General features: G+C 43.6%; 1 long non-coding RNA gene across 1 annotated transcript; it reads left to right on the plus strand.

The window, feature by feature from the left end:
- Positions 1-3,925: 3,925 nt before the first annotated feature.
- Positions 3,926-19,871, plus strand: LOC104909387. The gene is made up of 3 exons (XR_002111154.1): positions 3,926-5,482; positions 13,519-14,025; positions 14,839-19,871. It is a non-coding gene; the product is annotated as an uncharacterized LOC104909387 (long non-coding RNA).
- Positions 19,872-21,444: the final 1,573 nt, after the last annotated feature.

Genomic DNA, 21,444 nt, shown 5'->3' on the forward strand with positions numbered 1-21,444 from the left:
TTTCATTTCTAGAACAGAGGAATTTCAAGCTTTGTGGCTGATTCCAAGTGAAGCAGCAAGACACTTCTGTACAATGTATAGAAATATCTGGTATTTATTGTGCCAATCCTGAAGAAGCAGGTGGAAATTTCTTGACCATTCCTTCATTCAGTCCTCAGATTCACTAAAGCAGAGGGCATCCTTAATGCCCACCACCACAGGAAATGCGTGCTCCTCCTGAATGCAGTGCTGCCAGATGTGGAAAAAGCTGTGAATAACCTTAAGCAGTGATGCTGGTCATCCCAACAAGGGCAATGAAGACTTCTGAGCTCTTTCCTGAAGTTTGGGAGATGAAGATTGGCTGCTTCTTTTTGTATAGTTGACTGGAACAATCAATATAGGACAATTTACCAGTACCGTAGATGGAGAACAGTTTTGCTCATGTCTTAAGGATCCTTGGAACAGATACTCACCACCTGCTTGATGTCAGCCTTTGGAGTTGGAGTATTTAGTGAAGTATCTTTCATGGCAGGTCCAGCAAGCACTCGATCAGTGAGGGTAGCCAGTAGTGATGAATATATCATACCTGTGTTCCTATGAAAGCACTACAAAGTGAAAATAAGTGGATATCATACACGAGCTGCACTGCAGGGTAGCTGGGACTCCACCTGCAATCTCAGGTCCTCAGTCCACCTCCAAGGGAATGTTATCATTGTCCTTAGAGCAGGCTACAAAGGGGTGGTACATTCAAGTTCATGGTGCTTCTCAGCAGAAGCAGGCCAGTTCCTAACTCTCTGCTTGTCCATACTGTACTTTCTGTGTGTGTTGTTTTTTGTTTTTTGTTTTTTTTTACAGATAAGAATGGGTGGCAGCAATACAAGGTCAGCTGTATTTCACTGTGAGTCTTAATCTCCGCTTTTCCACAGCACAACTTCATTGCCTGGTGAAGATATATTTGGTAGAATATGTTCCTTGTAATGCATGACTCAGTTCAGATTTTTATACTGCATCTCTCAACTCTGGCATCCAGATGCTTGTAGGATGTGTCCAGGAACTATCACCACCGCTTTAGATCAATTGTCCGAAGGTACATTTCTTCTGCTTAACTTCTGTTATGTTGGCTGTGTCTCTTTGGGAAGGGCTGGTTTCCACTTACGGGTTTCATCAATCGCTAGAGCTCTTCTCCAAGTGATCAACATTGACCAATGGGTTGATCTATGTGGTAGGATGCTGAATTTAGCAATGGGGAGTGGGAAAGAAGCCAGGTTTGGGGAACAGGACAGTATGCAACTTGTCTTGAGGTTCCAGGCAGAACTGATTCATTATCTTTTCTTTCACAGTCACATCTGGTGGAAAAAGGCTGGCTTTGGCTGCCTGGAGCCTGATTGCAGTGCTCACCAGATCCTGAAGCAGATGATTGCCTAGCAAAGCTCTATTAAGGAGAATTAAGGAAGAGATCTTGGACAAAGTGGGCAGACCTGTGAGACTCCCTTAGGGAGACCTGGGAATAGGAAAGATTGGAGTTTGAGTTGACTGAACCTTTTCTTTGGTGGTTGTTTAGTCAGACTCTCAATCTGGAGCCTCTCAGACAGCGACTGAGGCAATGATTAACAGAGTGATGGGTGGGAACACATCACAAGGATGAAAAGAGAGAAGCCACATTTGCAAGATCCTCTTTCATCCTGCCAGGCAAATGTACTTGTGTACATCCTCAGTGCTTTCATTTTTCTTTATGCCATCTTTACATTTATCACATTTGGGAGACAGAGCTGGCAAATAGTAACTACTTGCTGAGAGCTCTGTTTTGTGTCTTCAGGGATTTGTTTGTTTGTTTGTTTGCTTTATGGCTTTTACAGCTTTCTCTCTTCTCTCCCTAAACCTGGAAGAACAGAAAGGCACAATTCCTCCTGACCCAGGATGCCTGAGGAGCAGTAGTATGAGCAACCACAGAAGACTGTATCTGCAGGGAATAAAGAATGAGAAAAGGGCCACAGCTAAACAGACAGCACCTTCAGGAAAGAGAAGCTGCTTGGAAAACCATCTGCAGTCCTAGAAAGAAGATTCTGTAGTGTAAAGGGAGGTGGACTGGTGATGCTGGTGGTGGTGCTGCTAGTGATAGAGGAAGGATGTGGTGAGCTACTGGGAAGGAGGGAGCATTGGTTTGGAGAGTGTGGAGAACACGAGATGGTTTGTGAAATTCTTGAGAGAGGGCACGGGTTGGTTGGTGTGCGTTGCTGTGAGCCTGTGTGCATCCTAGAAGTAAGCACAGATGGTTTGTTGGGCCTCTCCATCTCCATCTGCCAGCCTGCAGATCAGGACTGGGCTTGATAGCTTTGTACTGCTGACACAAAGTATGTTGGAGGCAGGATGATGATGCTGGAGAAGTTAAACCCATGTCTGTCCCTTTGGACCCACCATTGTGCAGGCAGCCAGTTGAAGGTACCCTTGACCTAAGCTGAGAGACTTAACAAATGGAAGGTTAATCATTTGTTTCATTAAATCAGAGGCCACTTCAAGCACTGCAGCCCAATTTATGCCACGTGTTGCACATAGCCTGAAAAGTATTGGTGCAGAAATAGGATCCATATGGGCAGATCCTTAATGGGGAACACGTCCTGCTGAAGAACGGCCTCGGGTATCTGCCTGCACAGATCAGCTTAACAGGATTCAGGTCTCAACTCTTAATTTATAGTGTTGAGCAGCCATTAAGAGGAGGGAACAATCTGTAGGAGGTACAGCATGAAGTGGACAGTGCGGTGACATGCATTTTCCCTCCAAGGAGCAAGGCTTGCTGCCTTTGCTTTGGTGTAAGGCTGTGTGCTCCAGGAATAATCAAAAATATCAAGGTCTGGCCTGGATTCCTCCCTTGAGGAAAGAGACAGATGATATCATTGTTGGAGTTTTTTGGACATCACAAAGGTACTTACTGAAATGAGAAAAATATGGTTTCAATTCATTTTTTAATAATAAAAACGTAACAGAATGCTATGAGGGCCAGGAGCCTCACTGAGAAAAGAACCTTTGCATCCTGAAGAACTTTGCCAAATGAATAAGCATTTCTAAGTCACTTTTTAATTCCTTTTTTGTATGTATACATGTGTATATAACATATACAAAGCCAGATGTAAAGAAGTTCCTTGCTTGTCTTGCTGACATCAGCTTTCTTGTCCAGCTATGATGAAGAAGCAATCCCATGGTGATGTGCACACAGCTCATTCCTGCAAGACTTTGCACTGCTCACGTCTCCTCCTGAACCCTGCACCCTAAGATCCAAGCAGAAAATAATGAGCAAAATATTAGCAAAATCCATGAGTCTAAACACATCCTAATGACCAGTTTAGACTCCATTCTCACTGAAGAGATGAAGTGAACGTTGGCTTTAAGTTTTCAAGTACAGCCAGCTAAACTCACCTTCCAAACATCATGCATAAGGCAGGGGGTATCCTGTTCAGTGTCAGAAGAGATGGTGGAAAGCTTGGAGGAATTACTGCTTGGCAGGTGAGCTAAGCTCTCTGCGTTTTGCTGTTATAAACTTTAACCCCGTAAGTGTCTCATCATTGCAGAAGATGTGTTTATTGAGAAACCTGTGGCTTCAGCGTGGTTTGTTAGCCTACGTAAAAGCACCCTTTTGCATTACTATAAAAGCTGGATTTGGAAAGTGCTAGTTATCACAGAATCACAGAATTGTAGTTATATATATACAAATTGAGTTAAGGTATTCCTGTATTTTCTAGACTATTTCTCATTGTAACAGAGGGACGAATGAACAGATTCACAACTCTAATCCTGTGTCTTTGCACATTTCAGGCAAGACAAAAGAATGAGAGCCCAAATGCAGCCGACCAGTTGGGAGCACACTGCTGCTCCTGCAAAGTTCTTCAAGGAGAAATGCTGACACAGCCATTTCCAGCACTATTTGCTGCTGCAAGGAATACTTAAGGTACTGCATGCCTTGCTGCTTCCTGGTTCTTCACGTTTCACTGCTGTTCTTTTCTCTCAGCACTGATCTCTGAATAATTGTAAAGGGGACAGGTCTCTCTAGGGCCCGGTGCAAATTTCTACCCTAAAGTCTTTCTTTTAAAAGTGAGTGCTGCAGCATGCCTATATTTAAGATTTCTCAACTGGATGTGCATTGAAAGGCTACTATTTTTAGACAGCATTCAACACCTTCTGTGGAAAGGAGCTTGAAAACAGTGTCAGGGTGGGCATTCACAGTTCAAGGTACTGAAAAGCACAGATTTCAGAAATCTTGGTCTAGGAAGAAAGTTCAGCGTCTGGGTAGAGTGCTGGGTCTGTGTTTGTTTTGCTACCTTGGTATTGTAATGAACTCCCCAGGTGGTTTTCAGGAGATACTATGACAAAATCTTTCCAACCAATTCTAAAGTCTGCTTTTATGATATGTCCTCCTACCTTTTTAATTATGGTTTTGAGAACCCCACTGGATTCCATTCCATAAACTATTACATATAAATATTACTTTCCTACTTCACTCCAATTATTTTCCCCTTCCCAAATGTAGCCCAGCAGTCCTACATACTTTTTGTCTGCAAAGTTGCATGCTTCTTCCAGTTCACACTGGTCATTGCTTCTATCTTTACTAAATTCTTTTATTCTAACTATGATATATTTGCAAGCAACGCATAAATTTTGGTGCAAAGGTATTTTCCTTCATAGAAGATCTATTTATTATTTCTTTATGGTCAGTAGATGCACTGTTAAGAACTGATGATACATAGACACACTTCTTGGATCTACTGGATGTGGCTTGTTTGTAGGAACAGAGATGAAAAAGCAGCTGAGTCTCCAACAAACAGTATCCTAGGAAAAAAAAAAAAAAAGGATAAAGCTGCAACAAAACTCCCTTGTTCCAGGTGCTGTTGTGTCTCTCTCCACAGCAACAATATTCAGCCCTGTCAGAGCAAGTCTGGCAGTTGACTGTATTTGTTGTGTAGCTGGGAATTGTGCTGCTGCTGAAAACTGTGTATTCTAGCGCTGGCTTTCAGTGTGTGCTATTAACTCCTTTCACCTTGGCTCTGCGAGATGCTATAAGCTTCCCAAAAGAGGCAGACATTGAATTCTGCTCGTTTTCAGCACTTGGACGTGCTTTCATCGTTTCCCAGTTCCTGCAAATTCCAATTAGGTTCACCCTCTGCTGTGAATACAGAAATCAGCACTTTCTATAGGATTATCAGTACAATCCTAAATAGCATAAACCCCCAACGGATGCTTTACACACTGACTATAGCAACTTGTACATTCCAGACTCATTGGAAAAGTTTAATTATCTTGCTCTGCTTTTTCTTGTGTTGACCACTTTGTTGTTTGTACAGTAACTAACTGCTGTTTAAATTGAAGACGTAGCAAGCCTTCACAAACAACCAAAACATTGCTACATTTCTCTGTTTCTTTGCTCAAAGATCAAGAACACTTGAAGATTTTGCAGAGTACTGACCACTGTGACAACTGCAGAGCACACCTTGAGGAGGTTGTTACAGCAATGAGGGTTAGTAATTGGATCATATGGATCCACACACTTTGCTGCTTGCACTTCTTTATTTTCTCCACACCAACTCTCAACTTTGAATACACTGATTTGTGTCATCGTGTTCCACTGTGCCTAAATCACAACTTGCACTACGTGTGTCCTGCCGTGCTGTGCAGGTCTCTGGTTGCTGTGGGCACACTTTGCCCTGTTCTCTGCCCTGCTGCAAGCATGGGAAGCAGGGAGCTGCAAGTGGTGCCAGCGCTGCTGATTAGCTGGGGACTCAGGTGAACTCATTTTGTATACAAAAAGCCATGAAGATATATCCATGGATAGTCATATGACTTTGATGCCTAGAATATTTTCTGTGTCATTCACCTATTTTAGAATCCCTGTTATATAAGGCCCAGTCATCAGATGTGTTGTTATGACCTGCATCTAGCTACACCAAATATTTTCAGCAAATTTCCTAAAGCTCTGACAAGTGCTATAAAACAAAGGCTCTTGTCCAGTAGACTTATAGTTATGGCACAATGAGAGACAGTGAAAATAAGACAAATGAAACATCAATAGGACAAGAGGTTGTGGCCTGAAGTTGTGCCAGGGGAAGGTGAGGTTGGATATTAGGAAAATTTCTTTTCTGAAAGAGAGGTAATGCATTGGCACAGGCTGCCCAGGGAGGTGGTGGAGTCACCGTCCTTGGAAGTGTTCAAGAAAGGTAGATATCACATTGAGTGACACAGTCTAGAGCAGTCACAGGCATTGACTGAGGGTTAGGATTTGGTGATCATATTGGTTTTTCCAACTGTTATAATTCTATGGTTCTAAATAGAAAGCACAGCAGTGGTGAGTTAGTTTGGGATAAATGAAGATGCAGTCAGTGGTGTTAGTGAAAACTAAATGACAACCCCTCCTAATAACAGCATCATTTTGAATTCACTCTCAGTACTGGACAAGGAAGGATCATCAATAGAGGAAGAATCCTAGAAGCTCACTCCCTGCGTTTTTAATTATAGGCATCTTCATCTCCTCTTACAGCAGTAACAGCAGTTTGCGAGTGGTCCCACTTCTCCTCTTCCTCATTCCATTGGCACTTGCAATGTAAGACAGAGTATCTCTGCAAAAAAGGTTAGAGATAGGAGCACAAGTGTACAAGAGCAAGGGTTGTTAACATCCACTTGAAATATCAAATATCCACAGCTGATTCAGAAACCTACCTCCTGTGCTTATCTAATTACAAAAAATTAATATAGCCATTTCTTCATTTTCAACAAATTGGCATTTCCTGAAGTATTGTGATACTTTCTCTGAGCTAAGTATGGCTCCACTAGGATTTTCGTGTACATTCTGGTAATATCTTATTACTTGTAACAATTGTGCTAGGTCAGATAAAAACATGTCTTGCATTCTTTGTTGTCCCAGAGCTGCTGCACAGTAGATGGTTCAATGTGCTAAATGCACAAAGAGTTACAAGTATGCAAGTCTTTTCCCTTCCTTTCCCCTCTCCCTCTTTCTTTTCATCTGACTATCTCATAGCCAATACAGAGTAAGCACTTCTAGACTGGGAGGGAGTTCAGGAACAGAGCCATAAAATAATTGGCATTTTATATTCAACAATAATCTTGAATAATTTTAAAAATTGTTTTTTAAATAGATGAATCTGGTGGGAAGCATCATTTTATAAATGGCTAAATTGAAGTCATAGTAGAACAAGCTTGTGTGGTTGGACATATTCAAAATAATTCAGCTTAAAAACATTGAGTTTAATTTATACACAAACCATTCAGGAAAACAGCACAGTTCACAGATAGTTTTCCAAGTTTACAGAAGGTTTTGACTGAAAACTTTGGATAAATGCTGTTTAAACCACATGGCTGTACTGACCAAATCCACCTCATTTCCATAATATGCACTGACAAAAACAGCCTCCTTTCTGCGTTGTTTTGTTTTTCAGTTTATTGGATTGCTCATCTCATTACAGTGATGAACATCAGAGCTGAGCAGCGAGCAAACCCTTTGTCTTAGGCTGGGTTTTTCTTTTTGTTTTGGGGCAGTTTACCTATAAATAAGTTGCAAGTGTTACCACAGGAAGGTAAGGGGAAGAATATTTTCGGTATTAGGATAGCTTGGCATTCCTTTTCCAATTGGAATAAAAGGGTATGTTGTGCTACAGAGCAGTCGCCTTAGATCTTAACATTCTTAATGTTTTCTTCTGTATTAGAAAAACAAAGAGCAGAAAGGAAAATGATATATTAAGGATTAAGATGGCAGTAAGAGCTTCTCAGTAGGAATGCAAGGGGACATTAGTTTTGCTTCCCACACAGGTGAGATCCAAGGTAGACATGAAGTGATTGTGTGTGCAGATTTCCTGGAGTCTTTGAAATGAGTGCGTTTCAGAGCAGGCTTTCCAGATGCTGTAATTAAATCTTGAAAGGTTCTCTAAAGCATTGATGAATCTTTACAAGGAAATGCAAATCAGCACAGCTAAGTGGGAAAGTGGAACTTTTTTTATGCTCTCAGCACTTTGCTGTGCTTGTTTCTAATACATAAGAGCAATGTTCATGTTGATCGTGTGATATTATTGCATTGCCACTTCTTAATACATGATAGATGATTCAGCTCAAACGTTTGTTCCTGACCACACAAACTCATGTTGTACTGGAGGGAGTTATTAAAATGAAGCCCTCACTGTGTTACACAGGACTTTAACCATTGCTTCTACAAATTTGTCAGAAGGACACCTCTTTTGCAGTAAGCTTAAAAGTACTCCCAAGTATTGAAGGCAAAGGAGGCAGTGCTGTGTGCAGCAGGCACCTTTCTGGCTCTATACTGGATTTGTTTGCAGACTTTATGGAATGAATTATGCCCATCTTCCATCATGGATGAAGAGTTACTGGTGCATCCCTGTGTTCTTCACAGTGTGTCATTCCATCACTGTCATCACATGAGATCAGGACAAGAAATGGGAGCAGAGGCACAGGATTGCTGATGTGGCATCATTAACTTCCTAGAGCTGCTGTAGCTTGCAGAGCTTGGCTCCTGCTCCCTGGTCGCTTTAGCAGAGCCCTTCCCTTATTTTTTTTGTTGTGTGTGTGTGTGGTTTGTTTTTTCTTTTTTTGTCTCCAAAACCTCCAGGATCCCTTTTTATGGGATGTGTGACTTTTTCCATAACGCACTCCAACGGAGCTGCTTTGATCCTGCCTACCAGAAAGATGACCCACAGATCTTAAAAGCTGTTTGCTCAGGTGTGTCCCCTTTTGATTCCATAAAACGCTTCATTTCTCAGTCTTTCTTCTTTATTTAAGGAGAGAGATTATTCAAGTGAATTTCCACAATGGGTTTTATTTGGCTCCGAGTCCTTTATTGACTTGATTGTGGTGCTGCTGATACTTTTCCTTCAATGAGGCAGTTGTGACAAGTTGGAGCACCTAATTTGTGCAGACTGCCCAGAAAACGAGGAAAACGAAACAGCTGGAGAAATCCAGCTCCTTCCAGGCTGAATGGTTTCCTTCTGTAGATTTCTCCAAGTCACAGCCCCTTCTTACGGGACATGGCTCACTGAGAAAATGTGTGCCCTGTAAAATAAAAGGATTAGGAAACCACTTTATGGCTTGGGTGATTTATGGGTTCAGAACAAATGTCTGTCGTTCACTTGGCCTGCAGCTCTTTTGGAGGCCAAAACAAACCACTTTAAAGATTTGGTTCAAAAGGAGGACTCGGATCTCCCCTTAAGAGGATCTTTGTAAATGATGAAAACGCTAGAAAAAGTCTGGTGTGTCCTGCAGCACCTCTAGGCTACCACTTCATGTTCTCAGAATGCAGCAATATTGAAAGGTAAAATTTGTTCCAAATGTCCCAACACAGTGGTATTGTCAACTTGGAAAGCCAGTGATGATGCAAATTTAATATAAATATGCCAGGGGAGAAAACAAAGAGAAAATGTGTTATGTGAGCTTTATTTTCTCTCTTAGAAACATCAGCACAAGCCATGGCATTGCTTTGCTGAGCTGAAAAGAAGAACTGAAGTTCTTCTGGGATTAGCAGAGCCAAAGGAGTTTCACTGTAACTTGTGGAACCCAAGTGGATCCACAAGTGATCTGATCACAAGTGATCTCTGATGTCTGATAAAGGATGAAGTTGTATTCAGCTGTTTCCTATAACAAAGGGATCTTGAGGGTCCTTGTCCTATTTCGTGGCTTGGTAGGGCCTGTCTTTCACACCTTTCTATGTGAAATTGGCCATTTGTTGCAATAAGCAGCTCAATTTCTAAAGGATTTGCTCTTCCAACCCAGTTGCGTGAGGACAGGTATAGCAATGTGATGGGGCTGTAGGTGTCCCTATTCACTGCAGGAGAGTTGGACCAGATGGCCTTTAAAGGTCTCTTCCAACTCATTCAATACTGTGATTCTGTAATTTGCTCTAGACTGTAGTTGTTCTGGTATAGGGTTGTTCTCCCTGCTTGCCTCAGCTTCATTCTTGGTGCTGGGAGCCCAGAAGGACTCCTAAGCTGCTGACATCATTTATCAAGCCCAGCTGCCAAGGAAGGATGCTGATTGTAGGCGCTCATAGCATGTCATGGGGAAAACATTTCCTTCTTCTCCACTTTCCGAGTCACTGAGGGCTTTCTGAATTCCTCCTTGGCAGCCTTCAGCATGGCTCCATGGAGCTGTCTGCCTACCACAGAGAGCCACCTGCATTTGAATATACTCACCTTCTTTGCATTAATCAAAATGCACTTAGGAGCAGTAGGGATGCATTGGGCAAGCCAGGCAGGGTAGCATCTGTCATGGGCAAAAGCATCCAGATTTTCTAATGAGGCTGATGATCATAGGATTAAGCTGGTTATGTTGCTAAAACTCTTTCAATCAATATGTCCATGGCCAGTGCCTTTGAAATTAGATGCCATCAAAATGCTTCTTTTTGTGTATTTTCAGATTTCTGAGTACTTCATCCATTCTGAGAAACCGTGGTTTTGGGAGACCACCAAGGAAACTTAGAGATTGTAATAACAGGGTTTAGTGTATTAGAAAATAAAATAAAAATCTTACTTGCTCACCTTTTGGTGAGTGATTGTATGTTTTGGTACTCATATCTAGGTAGTTAGAAAAATGACCTGATGTAAGAACGCTCAGAGATTGCCTGTCAGCTCTCGCTCTGCCCGTCTTTTTGGATCAAGTGTTAAAGCTAGTTCCAGATTTATTGCTTCAGAACTACATTGAATTGCTCTAAATTTGTACTTGAATGGTAATTTTACTGCTCAGCCTGGGAGCATTAGGAAGTATTGTGACACCAGTTCCTTATTTACGTTTTGGGTAAATGCCTAACCCAAAGGTAGCATAGAAAAAAGAAAAGCAAAATAACAACCTTTGGTTTTGCTTTATGCTTATAAAAATACATCAAGCTGCGTTCTTTTTTTGCCTCGGTCTTCTCTGATAACTGCTCATCACACAGCCCTCAAACATTTGGTTTGGTAGGAGGGCAACTGGGGAAGCAACATCCCTCTTACTGTAAGCGGATCAGGTTTGTGACCACGTGAGGAACCTGAACATCCACAAGTCTGTGGGTCCCAATGAGATGCATTCCAGAGTGCTGAGTGGGGAGGTGATATGAGAGAACCAGCATGGCTTCAGCAAGAACAAATCCTGCTTGACCAACCTAGTGGCCTTTTATGATTGTGTCACTGCAACAATGGACAGGGGAAGTCCCATGGTGTCATCTATCTCGTCTTCAGAAGGGCCTTTAACATGAGACCCCACAACATCCTTCTTGCCAAATTGCATAGATATGGATTTGATGGATGGACTCTTTGGTGGACGAGGAATTGGCTGCTGGATCAAGTCCAGAGAGTGGTGGTCAATGGCTCCATGTCTGGATGGAGACTGGTGATGACTGATGTCCTCCAGGGGTCAGTGCTGGAGCTGATACTCTTTAATGTCTTCATCAGTGACATCAGTAGTGGAGTCATGTGCAGTCTCATCAAGTTTAGATAACTACCCTTATAGTTAAAAACATCATGTTGAAAAAAGGATATTTGCAGTGGATGAGTAATTATAATAGAGTGGATCACTACAAGGCAGACTCATTTCAGATAATGTCCCCTTGTCTCTCACCGGGACACGATCCTCTTTTGCTGGTACAGCAATTGTTTTTTTGTGTGTCTCCTCTTCCACAGCTGTGTTTGGAGGTGGAAGAGACTTTCTCTGCTGTGTGACATGATGACGTGACAAGTCAGAGGGATAGGATTAACAGGGAGGGACTGGAATGTTTGGTAGAGTACTATGAGCACAGCTGAAAGGTTTCAAATGGTTTAAAAATGGGCTTCATCACTTGCTTAGTGTATCAGGTGTGGATGCTACTCGTAAAACTGGTGCTTTTCTTTGCAACTTAATGTGTCCAGGAATCATTGCCAAGAAGAAAAAGAAAAACCAACCCTGCAAAAAGTTGTCACCGAAGTTGAAATTGTAACTCAAAAAAAAAACCACCTCATTTTTGCCTTCATTTTCCACTGATTTTCCACTGAATTAGCTTCTTAAAATTTTAATGTGCCACAGCTGCTATGGAATCAAATCAAATATCTGATCACAACTGCTTTGGAGATCCCTCACTTTCTCTTTGGCCCAACCAACAAGTGATTAGGTGTTTCACTGTTTGACTTTGCAATGCCTAATGGAGTTCAGAGCACAAGTTTGGTTTTCAGTATTCATTTACTCACTTAAGAGCCTGTGGCTTACTAGCATTCCGTGAATTAAAATATGTGATTTTGTGTGTGGTAGAGGTAGGACCGCACGCATTGCTGTGTGCTGCAGCCCAGGTGATGGACACTGATTAAGCTCTTGATTGCTTATTATCAATCCTCACTCCCTGATGTTCCTAAGTCCTTTTGGCACTGCAGTACAGAAAAGATTTCCCATCATTACCCAAATGTTTTTTAGGAGATGTACATGAAACATGCAAATTTATGATAAAAGTTAAAATTTATACCTAGAGTGCCAGGTTGGGTTCACAACTTTTATCTTTATTTGCAGCCTTCTTTTAATCCATTGTCCATGACCGTGGAATAAATCCAGAATCACTAAGGTTGGAAAAGACCTCTTTGAGTCCAACCCCAACTCATCTCTACCACTAAACCATGTCTCTCAGTGCCACATCCCCATAGTTCTTGAACACCTCCAGGGACGGTTACTCCACCACCTCCCTGGGCAGCCTGTGCCACTGCATTACCACTCTAATGGAGTAGAAATTTCTCCTAATATCCAACCTAAACCTCCTCTAGCCTAACTTGAGGCGCTCACTCTCATCCTAACCCAGGAGAAGAGGCCAACCCCGACAGTGGAGTTGGATAAAAGAAGGATTAGAATACAGGCTTAGACCAGATTTTCCCTGCAGGTAAGCTGGCTTTATTACCTGCTCCACTAAGAAATTTAGTTTTGCCATTGTTTTGTTACGTACTTAATGGATTTTTTAAAAACAGTTGCCAGAGCTGGTTTGTGTCCAGTGAAGTCTGGGAGTAAATGGAACAGCTGCACAAAGATGTCCAACATAATAGGTAATGCAGGTCTTCAAATAAAACCCAGTGCCATCAAAGCCAAAATCTGTAAAGCTCTTAACAAAAAACATATCTGTAAAGAACAGATGGAAAAAAAGTTGTTCTGAGCTATATAACAAGAGCACATCAATCAGCCCAGCAGCAATGGCATACAGAAACCTTCACACAAGACAAAAGAACGTAACCAGAACCAGACACAATTCCAACAGCTCCACACTCCTCAAAAAGCAAGAACCAGGGTGAACCATGTCCTAGGGGACTGAGGATAGACAGGAAGCACAGTAGTTTGGGAGTTATTTTATCTCCATAAAGTTGGGGTTTGGGAGAATTAGAAAAGCATCATTCCAATACATTTTTCAACAGATCAGTTAAAAATACAGCCTTGAGCTCTCAACCAGTCTTTTTTATGTGTACTGGAAAGCCAGTGATAATCGAGCTGTCTATAAGAAGAAGCAAGCACTCTAGTGTGTATGTATTCCCCTGTGTATTTTTATGTTATTTTTGCCACTAGATGTCTCTGCTGACTTCACAGTGCATTGGATGAGCTGCTTTACCTGGTGAACAGGAGATACGAAGGTGGAAACCAAGCTGTGACAAAACCTGCTTCTCACCGTATTTACAAGTGTTTTGTTTCTCATTAATTAATATCATCTGTTGGAGATGGCCCTTGAGTTATGAGCCTGTGCGAATTTCTCAGCTTCCTTCCTTTCTTTCTACTGGGAATGGGAAAAAGACAGTTGCTTTCATCCATCATTACTCCTATTTTGGAAAACTTGTTGCCTCCTTTGCCACTTTGATTCTCGTCCTCTTCCTATCTCCCTGGTAATCTCTTTGTTTGTGAAGGGCATTGCAGGGATCTGTATGCTGTTATGAGTGAATCATAGAAAATCCTGACTTGGAAGGAATCCACAAAGATCATCAAGTCCAACTCCTGGCTCTGCAGAGGACAACCTAAACTCTACTAAGAGTATCCTAAACTGTGCTAAGACTAAGAGCATCAATTCCTTTAAATCATCCTGTGAGTAGCACAAAGAGGTCTATGGGATGTCATATAGAGCTCGGGGTGTCTGAGGAAAGCACAGTTTCGATAGGTGCTAACATGGAAACAAGAAATCATAGACCAACCTGCATACTGACTCTAAGCTCCTGTGCTCAAGATGTGAGGTGGCTTGAGGCTGGAATCTATATGGTTCCGAGCTTTGCATTCGGCCAGGAATGGATGAAATGATGACAGCACTGGCTGTGTGTCCTCTGAAAGAAATCTGGTTGCCTAGTGCTAGCTCACAGCAGGTGCGCAGGCTTAATTCATAGAATCATACAATGGCCAGGGTTGGAAGTGACCTTAAAGATCATCTATTTCCAACCTCCCAGCGGTGGGCTGATTGCCACCCATCAGCTCAGGCTGCCCAGGACTCCATCCAGCCTGGCCTTGGGCACCTCCAGAATTGGGGTATCCACAGCATCTCTGGGCATCTGTGCCAGGGCCTTACTTATTGTCCCCTTGCAAACAGGGACCCATCAGTTATGGTGAGAGTTGGGGAAAAGTCACAAAGTGGAGGTGCTGCAGACTATAGAAACTTTGGTAATGTAGGGTTGCAATTGGTAAATGTCATTTACCTGAGGTTTAAAACCTGACTCAGAATGGCTTTTTTCCACTGATATCACTACTAGTCCCTACCCTAAGGGACCTTGAGGACAGGCATGAGCTTGCTCCAGAAGGGCTTTGTAGGGGAACTTGAAGTCTCAGGATTGTAATTTCTTCACCAGTACCCTAAGCTCCACAAAGAACTTCAGAAAATCTTTATCTTTTTTTTTTGTGTGTGTGTTGCAGCTCAGTGCTCTGTGCTTCCATTAGAACCAAACTGGGAAGATTTCGACACCAAATGACACCTACCCAACTCCACTGTCTTCCCACGACAGTTGAGGGTAGTGGCCAACTGTAAGGAAATTCCAGGACTGCTCAGAGGCGTATCTCAGAGAGCTCATGTTTTAACAGGCTGCCCTTGAGATAATGGTGAGAATTTGCAAGTTTTGTCCCCTCTCCATTATTTTGCTCTGTATATCTGCAGCAATTATCAAAAAGGAAGCACTGCATGGGATAGGTGGGACTTTGAGAAACAACTGTGTGATATACATTCTGGGACTGGCAAATGTGGTCAACATATCTCTGAACTCACATGACAGCACTTTCAGTCTGAGTTTAAAACCAGTAACTGCAGGAAGAGAAGGTGGAAACCAGAGCTTGGGCTGGTCCCTGAGTCTGACATCACATCTTCAAACAATGACCTGAATGCAGGAGGTTTTATAGATTTCTCATCTCTTTACCTATTTTCATTAATGGAAAAGTTGCATCTAAAGCAAATGTGTGTTGGAGTGGAAATTCTCTTCTTTCCCCTTTTATTCCGTTTGCTTTCCTTGTTAGAATGACAGAATGATTTGAGTTGGAAGGGACCGTCAAAGGTCACCTGGTCCAACTCCCCTGCAGTGAACAGGGATGCCCACAGCTTCATCAGGAGCTCAGAGCCCCATCCAGTCTGCCCTTGAATGTCTTTAAGAATGGGGTATCCACCACCACTGTGGGCAACCTGTGCCAGTGCCTTACCACTTTTATTGTACTATTTAGCATAGTACTGAGTGTTCTAAAGTGCAAAGGGATTCATTCCCTCTCTGTCATGTGATACAGGGATCCCACTTATAGCGTCCCCATTCCTTGGTCTGGCCACCTTAAACAGGGAAGAGCAATATGGACTGAAAAGGATATAAATGCTTGAGAAGCCCTGGGGTCAGTATACTGAGACGTGTGAGCTCCTGTGACACAGTGAAAAAGAAGAAAATGAATGGGTTAATGATTGGACTGGATGATCTTAGTGGTCGCTTCCAACCTTAATGATTATTTGATTCTGTGAATGAAGTTGTAGGTGTAAAGCATGCTCCAGCACAGAGACTATTGACAGGAATTACATTGCTCAATCCCAAATCCCATAAAGGAAATAAAAAAAAAAGACTAACTTAAGCTTGTGGTTACATTAAATGGGATTTATCAGAAAGAGCTGATAAGGACCATAGCAATTAAAAGGTGTTACACGGGGACTTATTCCCTTTGAAGACTGGATGAGCCTCACTTGATTATCTAATCTGATCTAATTCATCATGCAGATCACCGACTTTTGTTCTGTGGCTCTTAGAACATACTCCAAAACTGCAGTGCCTGGACTGCTTGGATCATGGATGGATCCATAGTGTTACAACCATAGGTTTGAAGAAGCCTAGTTGGCCAATTACTTCATTAGATTAGAGCAGAGAGAAGTTCAAAATGGTTGAACTTGGAATGGAAAGGATCTTTGTGTCCATTTGGCTATGCTCTAGCAGAGACATCCAGAGTAGGATACCCATGTCTAGGCCACAAAGGATCATGTCCAGATAACCTTCCTAGACACCAGAATGGATGTGAGCAGCCAGTTCTGGAAGGCAATGGAAGTCAATGATGAAGATACAGACTTTTCCATCTCTAGCCACTGAGCCAGAACAGGCTTTGTCCTTGATGGGACAGTAGGTAACAGCTTTAAGTTGTGCCAGGGGAGGATATTAGGAAAAAAAATATTCTCCAAAAGAGTGGCAATGCATTGGAACAGGCTGCCCACGGAGGTGGTGAGTTCATGGAGATGTTCTAGAAAAGGCTAGATGTCCCATTGAGTGACATAGTTTAGTGGGATGGTGGTAATATGTTGGGGTTGGACTTGGTGATCTTAGTTGCCTTTCTTACCTTAATGATTCTATGAACCCTCGCTTTGCTGGCATAGAGACAACTGAGATACTGAAGTATCTGCTTTAGAAGGTGTTCTGGTAAGTTGAGTCACATAGGTCGCAAAATTTCAGCTTTCTATGGATTTGTTCAGCTCTGTCCACTGCCACATACAAAGTGCATTTGGGAGCTTAATGCTAGAGCCGGCAGGGGAGGAGATGGGGAGGAAGCAGAGCAGGTTTTATTGATCACTTTCACCTCCAAGCTGCTGTTTCCAGCTTTCTGAGGACACCTTGCAGCTCACAACTCTGCTGAAGCACCAAGTCAAGCAGCTTGGCAGCAGCAATCACTCACTCCTGTGCTTTAAAACCTTCCCTAATGCCACTGAACTCAAAGTGGGAGATCGTATCCAAGGTGGATGCTGGAGGTTCAGTGATGGACAGCTACTCAAAAAATAAACAGCCATCTTTATTGTCTTGCTGCCAATAAGGACTGGTACAGAGTCGGTTGGGCAAATGGAAGTCATTGATGGAAATGCAGTCTGAAGGGCAGAAGGTGGATAAGTAAGAGACAACAGGAGTGCTAGACAGGATTGACTGTGCATCACCAATTAGATCCAACGGGAAGAAACCAGTGAGTTTTTCAGGCGGTCTCCCCTTGTAAAGTTAAAATAATGTTACACCCAATGACCTGCCCACCCAGGTTGGTTGCAAAAGCACCAGAAAAAATGAAGAGCAAGTGGGAAAACGTGCAAGTACTCATCTCTGAGGACACCAGGGAGTAAACAGGTCATGTGAAGGCTTGGATTCAAGTCAAGTTTAGCAGTCTAAGAGTTTCAGATAGGCATGATGGTCTGGACCCTCACCATCATGCTAGAACAGGCAATCTGGAGAAGTTGTGGTTGCCCAAGGGGTTCAAGGCCAGGATGCATAGGGCTTTAGGCAGCCTGATCTGGAGACTGATCTAGTGATTGGCAACCCTGCCTGTGACAGGGGGATTGGAAGTTGGTAATTCTTGAGGTCCATTCCAACCCAAGTTGTTCGGTGATTCTGTGGTGCATGGAAAAGTGAACTGTTGTAGATGGGATGAACTTGCTTTGCCTCAGTAATTCCCTGCTCTCCCTTTTCATTGCATGACAGCACTAGCTGACTATCTTGTGCTTGGCTTAACTCACTGAAAAAAAACCCAACCCTCCATCAGAAGAAAAAAACAAGAAAATCCAGGCTTGAATGCCCAAGTGACATCTTGTGAGAGACACGACCCACAATCAGCTGTGAGAAGGGTGAGAACAGGAGGCTGAAAGGAGGGCTGCCTTGGGTGCTGAGCAAGAGAGATTATTTGGAGTGGATCAAAGGAAAGGGAAGCAGGAGGTGATAATGTGGGACAGCCCTTCCCCAGGATGGGATCTGCAGGGAAGCAGCAGGAGCCCCAGAGACCAGGGCTCTTACAGCAGGAACAGGGGAAGAAGCAATGCATAACCTCTAAGGAACAGTCCCAGAGCAAGCAGGGAACATCTGTATTGAACAACACCTCAACATCAACATCAGCAGCCCCAGCTCTTATTTCTTGTCATTGCTTTAGAAAGAATAGTGGTTCATTTGGAGACTGTAGGGATTACTGTCAAAATATTTGACTCCAGCACAAGAAGGATGTGGAGCTGTTGGGGAGGGTCCAGAGAAGGCCACAAAGATGCTCAGCACCTCTTGTATGGAGGGGCCTTCCAGTGCCTAAAGAGGGTTCAGGAGAGCTGGAGTTCTTTATCTGGGGGTGTAGGAACAGGAAAAGGTGTAATGACTTTAAACTAAAAGAGACCATATTTTACATGGGATATAATGAGGAAATTCTTAACCACGAGGGGTTGGAATTGTATGGCTTTTAAGGTCCCTTCCAACCCAAGCCATTCTGATTGTAGTCTATGATTCTATGACTCTGGGGACCATGAGATGGCGCAGTTCCCCCGGACATCATGCCCACCCCAGGCATCCTCCCCAAAACCATCTCCCCAGCTGAGTGTTGCGTTAAGGAGCTGCTGCTTTATACACTGTACAACTACATCACCTAACCCCCGTTCTCTTCTCCCTTCCTAGGGAATAAGTGAGGTTCTGTGGGGACAAGAAAGAGCAATCCAGCACAGTGTGCTCTGCTATTAGCAAGTGCGAGCCTTGAAGAGATCCCTTTCTTAAATGGGGCTTAAAAAAGGGTAAACTGATGGCAAATGCATTTAATTTTTTTTTCCCCTGGAAAGCACTACGAGGACATTTTACTAGCTGATAATGAATGGATGCAGAACATATGGCAGAGGGTGTTGGACTTCTGTGTCACATACTCTTATCTCCAGGAGTGGGAAGAAAAGGTCTGAGGGCGTTAGGTCCTGGTTGCAGATAGTGTCCAGTGCTGTGTTAGGGTCTTTTTCGGGCTGGTGGAGGGGTAGCAGCCCCAGTGTCCTGGCTGATTTCCAGGCAGAAGGGCTGTGTTGACCCTCCCTTATGTTCTCCATCCATTTGAACAGGATCCAGGTGTTTTTTTTTTCTCCTGCTTCCCTTTCCAAGCAGTTGGGTCATCTTGCTGTGTGTTCAAGTTGCTCCCCAAATGGTTGAGTAGTTGTGTTTTGGTGAAAAATCTGTGTCTGCTCATGAATTGAAACACTTATCTCCATTGCAGAGAGGACCTGTGTCCCGTGGGCTCCATCCGATGGATAAACGTGATTTGGGATATGAAGAGGATTTCATCCCTTGGAGATTGTATTTCATAGGATTATAGAATCGTTTGAGTTGGAAGTGACCTTTAAATGCCACCTGGTCCACCTACCCTGCAATGAAGAGAGACACTCACAGCTCCATCAGGTGCTCAGAGCTCTGTCCATCCTGATCAGCTGGTCACACAGTGGTTGCAGCCAGCCTAGAGCTTGCCTTCCTTGCACATAATTTGCACGTGGAGTCACACGCATAGGCTCATTATGGTGCTGCCTCTGGCAGTGTACAGGAACACTCCCTGTCAGGACAGTTTGGTATTCATTCCCTTCAGCATCACTGATTCCCAGCGTGATACAGTCTGAGCTCACCCTCCTGTTGCACCAGCACATTTCTCTGTCTTGAAATATGTCTATAAATGTCCTCCTGGCACGTCAGGCCCTGATCCTTATCACCCATACACTTGAGAGATCAAAACAGCCACAGGAAACTTTCTCCAAGCTGTGCTGCAAGTGCCTCCTCGGCCACATTCCTGTACGGGATTGGAGGTTTGTGTTGCTCTGTGCCAGCACCAGCTCCTGCCTTGGCCATGTGTGCAGGCATCTGGGGATGCTTGAAGAGCCTGATGGGTGAAGGTGCTGCCACTGTCCCCAAGGAGAGAGGGGATAAGTGTTCCTGCAAGGCACGTCCACCCCTTCTGGAATGGTTTTGTCATTGTTTTCCAAGTTAAGCACAGCTCCTGCCACATCGCATCAACATTCCTGGAGGTGTCCAGGTGTGGAGTTGTGGCACTGAAGGACATGGTCAGTGGGCATGGTGGGGGTGGATCGGGGTTGGACTTGGGGATCTTAGTGGTCTTTTCCAAACTTAATGATTGTATGGTCCCACCTCCAACCGGACAAACATTTCATCAAGGAAAGCAGCACAGGAAGCACAGGAAAACAGCACAGCTTCACATACAAACACAGTGCTGAAGTCTAAGCCAGGAGCCTGGCTTTCCTCAGGTGCCCACCTAAACCTCCATGAGATCCAAGTCTCCCCTCAGGGGTGCCCTTCTCCATCTACCAGGTGCCCAGGACACCTGACCAAACACTCTTCAGTATGTAATTCCTTATATTTAATGTCTTCAGCACCCTGTGTTGCCATCCAGCTTCCCCTACCAGTTTTCATGATGCTGATTCCCAGTCCATCTACTCCAAATCTGCTGGGTGCTGAGATCTGGAAACAAATGGGATCCTCCATTGGGATACAGGATGGGACAAGTGCAATAGGAGGGACGTGGCTACCCTTGGCATCTCCAGTTAGATTAGTCATGAGCTTCTCCCTGCGCTTTTTCTCCACTGCCCAATGAAGCTTCCTGATTCCTGGTTGTGAGCCGAACTCTGCAAACCTCTAAATTCCTCCTTGCTTACACACTACGATCTTTATTTGTTTAATCAAAGGGGCCCCTGATAATTATTAACATATTTAATTATTTTTATTCTGAGTCACTCTGCTCGGGCGTGGAGTGATCACAAAGATCTCAACTACAAAGCCCAGAGCCTGGAGCATTTGCAGCACCAAGGAATCAACCCATCACACATGGAGCTCCCATTTTACTTCTCTGGGGAGTCCTGACTCCCAAGATAGCAAAATAAGGCACATTCAGACAAATTGTTTCAAACTAGAGCAGGAGATTTAGATTGGATATAAGATAAAGGGTTTTTACAGTAAAGGTAGTGAAGCACTGGCACAAGTTGCCCAGAGAAGTGGTGGGTGCCCTGTCCTTGCAGACATCCAAAGTCAGGCTGGACAGGGCTCTGAGCACCTGATGGAGCTGTGGCTCTCCCTGTTCATTGCAGAGGAGGTGGACTAGATGGCCTTTCAAGATCCCTTCCAAATCAAATGATTCTATGGTTCTATGATTCAACAACCAAAGTAGGGAGGAGCTGACCTCGGAGCAGAGCTGGCAGTGATGCTCATCTGAGTTGTGCTCTCCTCATCCAGCTCCTAGCTGTTTTGTCTG

The sequence above is a fragment of the Meleagris gallopavo genome, chromosome 1 (genome assembly GCF_000146605.3).
Source record: "Meleagris gallopavo isolate NT-WF06-2002-E0010 breed Aviagen turkey brand Nicholas breeding stock chromosome 1, Turkey_5.1, whole genome shotgun sequence".
NCBI lineage: Eukaryota > Metazoa > Chordata > Aves > Galliformes > Phasianidae > Meleagris > Meleagris gallopavo.